The sequence below is a fragment of the Macrobrachium nipponense genome, chromosome 35 (assembly GCF_015104395.2).
Source record: "Macrobrachium nipponense isolate FS-2020 chromosome 35, ASM1510439v2, whole genome shotgun sequence".
NCBI classification, from domain to species: domain Eukaryota; kingdom Metazoa; phylum Arthropoda; class Malacostraca; order Decapoda; family Palaemonidae; genus Macrobrachium; species Macrobrachium nipponense.
Window position 1 is genome coordinate 32,827,003 of NC_061096.1, and position 8,363 is coordinate 32,835,365.

Below are 8,363 nucleotides of genomic sequence, written 5' to 3' on the forward strand. Positions count from 1 at the left end.
CTAGCAATGACTAGGAAAAGCTCAGATCACTGCACACGGTTTCAGATTGATAAAGACAGCAAGCGAGGTACAGGACTAAGTAAGGGCTATCAATTTTCGACGCTATCGGGAAATCAGAATGGTCTTATTACATTCATTCGGTGCTCTTCTGACTCGTCTGCTTCGCTCTGAATCGCGAAAGAAAACGGCGTCCCTATAAAGCAGGCCGTATGAAACGAAATATCAGAAATAAACCAGTCGGTTAATTTATGGCATGTCACAGAGGATGTATGGGGCACAGCTGACTTCTCGCCACCCAGAAAAAAAAACCCGTCCTGTACAGGTTTTCTCAGGACATCCTCACATCTGTCTCCTACAGCCTTCTCTGGTTATAGTCACGTCTCCCTAGGCCTTTCTCTACCAGAGGCCTTCCTTTAGCAGTCCACCGTGGTATGTTACTCCACCCTCCTCCGCCATCTGGCCAGGCAAGTCTCCCACATTGATCAGCGAGTTCCATTCCAGCCTCTTTTCTCGTCTTCTCGATGGATAGTCTTTCCCATCAGTCAAACCCTCATACCGTCATCTTCTAATGACTGTATTTTCAAATGGTACCAACATCCTCTAGGACAGCGGTCGCCAACCTTTCGAACTTCATGGGCCACTAAATGTACCTATAATTTAAATTTACCGGACCACTATTATGAATTTAAAACAAAAATCGTAAATGCATTCATTTGATACGCATTTTATGTATACTACGTTAGGATAAATTCATATCTGTAATGTTTAATTTATTGTAATTAATAATGCTGTTAGTTTATGCTGATTTTTTTTCTGCTAAATTCTGGATCCAAATTTTTAATGGTAAATCGCCCTAAAAGGTTAAATCTAGCAGTAAAAATACTAAATTGGCAACACTGGGCTCTCTGTCTTCCGTGCAATTTGTATCGGGGTTGCCTGAGGAGGATTAAGAACATAAAAATTTAAATAATGTCCCAATTTTTCTGCGGACCATCAAAATTTACTCATGGACCACCGGTTGGCGACCGCTCCTTTAGGTCACATCTCCCCTGTGCCATGACACCTGTCTATTTATCAATTTAGGCCTAACCATAGGCTTATAAGAAGGCATTTCACTGTTGTAGACAGTATTCATTTATTCCAAACTGGTTTGGAAATTTAAACGGCCTGTCCTGATTCTCTGATCTTGCAAATTTGCATTTTAAAATATCGTCTTCGCTCGTATTAAGTGCTTCTGGTTTCGTCCGGTTAGAAAATAGGTCTTACATTGCCTCCATCTAAGGCTAAGAGTCATCATACTTGAAGAACTTCCACAAACTTCTGCGACTTCGTTTAATTAATGTCGTCATCATCCGTCAAGATGTAGGAGCCTTTTGGTTTCGTCCAATTAATGTGCTCACTGGGCTCTAGGAAAAGTTTTTGCATAACACAACATACTGCTTCGACAACAGACTCGGTTTAATGTCGTCGTCATATGTAAAGTTCGAGGAGCCTTCTGGTTTCGTCCTATTAATGTACTCATTGGGCTCTAGGAAAGATTTTTTTTTTAACACAACATACTGCTGCGAAAACACGAGGGGGACAGAATCCCACTCAGCAGCACTTCAGTCAATGGAAAGCGCAGCAACGTCACTCTCTCGTCGAACTCGGTCAGAGATAAGCCTTTGGCTTTAGAACTGCTCCTCTTTCTTTACCATTTTTTTTTATATTTTCTTGTTCATGAACTAGGAAAAAAATAAATAGTTCATATTCATCGGGACATAATATTATAACACCCTAGAAAATAAACAATTAACACTAAAGAAACCTAAATTCCCCTAGATTTTGGCTTTTTTTTAGGATTCCCCTAGGCCCAAACCCAAACGCTACCTGATTCCCCTAAAGTGGAAACACTGCTAGTCCTATCTTCAAAAAGATGGCACAGTCAGTTTTTGTGATCTTCCATGACGTATTGATTGAAAAATGCTAAGAAATGGTTTTTCAAAATCAAGAAAAACAGTCATATATTGACATTTCCTTCTCATTGCTAGTTTCATTCCATATCGGACACTGACAAAATCTCCCTTTCCTGAAAGCAGACCTTGTGGCCATTTTAAAGAATAAGTCATTTGCATAGGACTTATTCTTAAGTCTCAAACAAGAATAAATAATTACATTGGGAAATCTTTCATCTTTGCTCAGTCGACCCTAAACTTGTTCTTAAAGAAAAAAAAAAACTTTTAAAATGTCTGGCTGCTTATCTCCAGCTGAGAAGACCTTAATCGCTATCGGACAGAAAGTAGGATGATGAGTGAGAATATGCCAGCGGCTCTCCGTGCGGGTTTGTTTGTTTGTTTGGATGTGTTTCTACGTTGCTTGGAACCAGTGGTTATTCAGCAACGGGACTAAGGGCTTTACGTGACTTCCGAACCACGTCGAGAGTGAACTTCTATCACCAGAAATACAACATCTCTCACCCCTCAATGGAATGTCTGAGAATCGAACTCGCGGCCACCGAGGTGGCAGCCAAACACCATACCGACCACGCCCCTGAGGTGCTATCTGTGCGGGTTTGAGCTTCAGCTCGGCTCTTACTCATTCATGGCAACACTATGATCGCTGTCTCATGCTCCAACAAATGAACCAGTCTTTTCTCCAGCTAGTCAGTCTCGCATATGAACGTTACTTCTCGTATATATGCGAGACTGACTAGCTGGAGAAAAGAATGGACGAAAGTCATTTGAGGCTCAGTCTACAATGTCTTCGTTTCCTCAAAGGATTCTGATCGACATCGACATCGATTTGTCTTGTCTAGTAATTTTTTAAAATTTTTTCAGTCAACTGAAGCAACAATCTCCTCCTGGATATTCTATACAATTTCTTGATGAATTTTGCCGTAACAACCTGTATATTTTTCTATTCCAAGAACGTTCGTAAATTCATTCAGCAATAGTGTAAAATCCCTGTATTTTTAATCATTTATGTAGTCGTCAACTCAAGTCACCTGAGAAGACTGAAAAGTTGACGACACATAGTTTAAAATATTTAAAAGTTACCTTTGCCACTTCAAGGTTAGATATTGAATATATACATTCTGTGGCGCATAAACACACACACACACTATATATATACCTATATATATGTATATATATATATATATATATATATATATATATATATATATATATATATATATATATATATATATATATATATATACTGGTACTGCTGCTTTTCATTTTTCCTGCTGGCTCTTGATATATATATATATATATATATATATATATATATATATATATATATATATATATTATATATGTATGTATAGTACACCTATTACAAATGACTGTGTTTCTGTGCAATTTATATTCAAATAAATGTGTATGCCAAAACATATACTTATAATACATGTACGTACATATATATATATATATATATATATATATATATATATATATATATGTGTGTGTGTGTGTGTGTGTGTGCGTGTGTGTTTGTATTTATTCAGCAGAATATTTTTCTTGTTTACTGACCAATGTTCTGGAACTCATGCCATTTTTAAGATTGATAAAAGGCAAAGAAAGCAACTTATGAATCCAACTCATTTGGAAATATATTTTGAACGAAATTGTCAAAAAGCATGACCCCCTTACACAAATTATGTACAACTACAATAATACAAATCACGGAAAATCAGATAAAAACGGGAGCTTAGATCCTTTAAACATTAATTCTCAGAAGCAGGAGCCAAGGGAAACACCATTAAAATCAGTCTGTGAATAACACGAGCCCAGCAGCTTCACAGACCAACCGACCTATCAGGAGCAACTGGCAAAATCCCCGAGTGACCAACCGCGGGAGGTGAGTCCATAGATGGCTTGAACATCCGGAACGGATTAGACGTTACCGGATTAAGGCGACACGAAGAGGTTCAGATGATACGTAAGTGGTCGCTGAGCTTTGGCAAGCGACTCAAAAATCAACGGAGAAGAACTATTCGGTGCTTGTGCAATACTTTATTAGTCCCGGACTTGGAAAAATGACTATCCAAGATTTCGCACAGTTAATGAAAGGTAAAGAGGAATAATAATCATTCATTTCATGAACAGTAGTCATTTGATCGTCCATTTTGAAAACAGGACTAAACTCATGAGCAAGAAAGTCAGTAAATTTATGAGTATCATTAAGAACTGGGCTAATTTATTTTTTATAAGGGTATATAACTTTCTTAATCCAGAAATACGGAGCCTTTTCCCGTGATTGGTCTGGAATTTTCGAGCAAGTTTTACTTCTCTCTCCTGAGGGAAGGAGGCTGTTCAATTCTTGAAAGTCTGAACGTTTTTGTGAGAAACCTGGTGTGAATTTCTTTGGAAGGAGAGTGAGTGTCTTAATTTTGAAAAAAGGAGGTCAAATGGGTGAAAGAACTGCCTACAGTCTGAACCGTGACTTGGCACGTAAAAGTCCAAATCTAAAGGTGAAGGACGCCCTTCTCTTTTGGATAATATATAGGTAGAAAAATGAATAACGGTGACTTAAAATGGATCAAATTTAACCTACTGTTCCCCAGCTTGTTTCACTTTCTGCTACGAATCTGTCATCGTCTGTCTGCAAAGGATATTATAGTTTTATTCATAATTTTTATTTATTTATAATTTTATTTATGCATAGTATCTACAAAAGAAACATTTCAAGCAGTCTCAGTGGACCCTGTAGAAATGAGTATATAGCGTGATGTCTGGTGTGGGTAAACTCCCACAAAGTCATATATATGACGATGCTTAAACGCCAGTAGCAAAAAAAACTTCTGATCAAGTTGGATTTCTCACGAGCGGAGAAGTGGTTGAAACTGGAACGCAAAACAGCGGACACATGGATCTCGTGGCAGGCCGTTGCTCCTGGTGACAGGGAGCTTTAGAAATATAAAACGAAGGGGGATGGAGAATAACATGTAGGATATTTCTCTCGTTTATCAACCGACGTTCCATCTCCAAGGCTTCAAAAAAGATATACAGAGCAGCGTAGACATCTGCTCGATTAAAGACAAACTGTTTGTACGAGAATTCGAAGGAACAAATATGATAAGAGAAAATATTCTAAAATGCAAAACTGAAATATATATAAAAAAACAATGGGCGTTGAAACATTAAATTCCTAGAATTAAGAGTTAGAGAGAGAAAGAGAGAAAGAGAAAAAAGGCAGTCAAAGTAAGGGATGAATGAAATCAGTCCAACAAGCGAAAGCCACGAAGTAGCATGGTTACGTATCCATCTAGACTCCAGAGTGAAGACTTAGGCAGAACCGGATTCGGCCGACCCGAAGCGACTCTGGGTAAATAGCTGGCGAGCAAAAAGAAACTTAGAAATCAACAGACGAGAGTTCATAAGCTCTTGCGCAGTAATTCTCAAACTTGTATTTAAAATCTTTGTTTTGTTTTGCACTTGGCTTTATGTTCCCTGGTGGATGATTGATTGAATTGGTGGAATATGGAACTTAGGCCGAAGGCAAAGCACTGGGAACTATGAGGCCATTCAATGCTGAAATGGAAGCTGATAGTAAAAGGGTTGATAGGTGCAACAGGAGGAAAACCTCAAAGCAGTTGCACTATGAGGCAACTGTTAGAAGAGGGTGGAAAGTAAGATGGAAGAAAGAGAATACGAACAGAGGTACAGACTAAGGAATGGAAGGGGTTGCAGATAAGGGCCGAAGGCACGCTGCAAAGAACCTTAAGGAATGCCTACAGTGCATCGCATGAGGTGCACTGACGGCACTAACCCCCTAATGAATGAGAACATCATATATTTATATATTTTTTTCTTTTTTTAGTTCAGGTTGACACCACGGTAAGTAAATATATAGACCAGGAGAGAGTTCTTTTAGGTCAAGGAATAATTGAATATATTTGTCTCACTTACTAATGAAGCTCTCCAAGATACAATGCTTCATTTCTCTCCTGTAATTTGCAAAGTTCACGAAAGGTAATAAGGAACCAAATGTAAATATGGAACAGCATAGATCTGATCAGGATATGGTATTTGGGCCAACGGTTATTCAGCGCTGAAAGGGAAACTGACAGTAAGACGGTTTGAAAGGTGTAACAGGAGGAAAACCTGGCGGTCGAAACTATAAACAGCTGTTAGAGAGGGTGGAAAGTCAGTTGAAAAAAAAGAGAATATGAATGGAGGTACAGTAAAAGGAAGTAAAAAGAGGTTGCAGCTAGGGGCCGAAGGGACGCTGCGAAGACCCTTAAGTAAGGCCTACAGTGCATCACGTCAGGTGCACTGAGGGGACTAACTGCGCCCCCCCCCCCTCCGGATATCCTCAAGGGATAGAATTCATCTAAAAACTGATGAAGAATTCTAGAATCTACTATTTAGGGGACGAACGACTATCGAAATACCGTTCTTGGACAAGTATCTCGCTTTGAGAAGATACCCACTTACCCAGCTAGATAACCAGCAGACAACAGGTCATTGTGCATTAATCTTAAGACTAGGAAAAAAATGGAAAAAAAAAAAGCTGTGTCTAAGACGGTAGACCATAAACATTTTAGCTCTCAAGAAGATTCTTATTGCTGGTTTCAAAAGTCAGGTTTGATAAGTTACTCGAACTCTGTGCTTACATACATGTACTATATATATATATATATATATATATATATATATATATATATATATATATATATATATATATATAAACTTAAAGGTATGAACATGAGAAGCACCTTGGTCCCATCATTCGCAAATATTTTCAGGAGACGCTGGAATGAATGAACAATTTTTAAGTCAGTGTCCGCAACTTTTAAAGAAGGATAGCATGCCGTTTTATTTTCGAATTTACGATGCAATTTTCACCCTGACATCAGTTTTGCAACTGAGTCGGCCGATATAAAAAAACGAGACACTGAAAATACCGGAAACCGTCGCGTACAGAAGAAAGTCTCTTATGAATTTAGCAACAAAATATTTTAGGTTTAGTTTTCATTATCTTCAGATGAATACCGTAATGACACTTTTGAAATTTCTAAGAATCGTTGTTTTTTCCAAAAACATACATCACTGTTAACGAATCTTTAGGTGAACAATATGGTCCAAAGTAAAAACCAACTTTGTCAAAAAAGGGCTCTTTATTCCTCATTACCTGCCTTTAACGGTGCGAAATACTGGGAAAAAAAAAAAACGAATCATGATGCTTTGAATTGAATATAGAATTTAGGTCAAAGGCCAAGCCCCGGAGCCTATGAGGTCATTCAGCGCTGAAACGGAAATCGACAGAAAAAGATTTGAAAGGCGTAAATGGATGAAAACCTCAAAGCAGTTGCACTATGAATCAATTTTTTAGGAGGGCGGAAAGTCAGATGTAGAAAAAGAATATGAACGGGGGCACAGTAAAAGAAACGAAAGGGGTTGCAGCTAGGAGCCGAAGGGACGCTGCAAAGAGCCTTAAGTAATGCCTATAGTGGGCCGCACGAGGTGCACTGATTGCAATATCACCCTACGGGTTGCTATTTTGAAAAGGGATTTGAAATTGATTTTTAAGAATCCCCTGATGACTATTATTATTATTATTATTATTATTATTATTATTATTATTCCTCAGAAGTTGAACCCTAATCAAATGGAACAAACCCACAGGGGCCACTGACCTGAAATTCAAGCTTCCAAAGAATATGGTGTTTATTAGGAAGAAGTAACAGGAAGTAAAGGGAATAACAGAAAGAAGGAATCGCTTATTAATATAAAATAATAAAAAACTGATAAATAAACAAATAAGAATGTAAATAAATTAATAAAATGCAAGAAGAATTTTATTAGGGTAGTTTGTTTGTTTGGTGGTGTTTTGACGTTGCATGGAACCAGTGGTGATTCAGCAAAACGGGACCAACGTCTTTACGTGACTTTGCAACCACCAGAAATACACATCTCTCACCCCCTCAATGGAATGCCCGAGAATCGAACTCGCGGCCACCGAGGTGGTACGCCAACACCATACCGACCACGCCACTAAGGCGCAGTATGTATTAAGGTAGTGACGCATTTCGTAGTTACTGAAGGTTCGCTTCGACCTTACCCGGGGAAAAAGAAGAAGAAAAGTATAACAACACAATAACTTCATTTAGAAAGTCTCTTATGTTGATTTGTGTATCTTTCTAGAGCTCAGTTATATATCTTCGGAGCCTCTCCACCGCCTTAATCCGGTTTTTGTGACATCTCCATTCTAGAGGTTTAGCACTTACGGTCACTCGGTGGTTTTCCTGTTACTACTGGACTGTGGCCTCCTTAGCTGGGATGATCATATGCTTTTATAAGTTCTAAACGGTGTCTCTTATCTCTTGCTTCTAAGAATTGCTGTGTCAGCTTCCGTATTGACAAAACTGCGCAAAATGT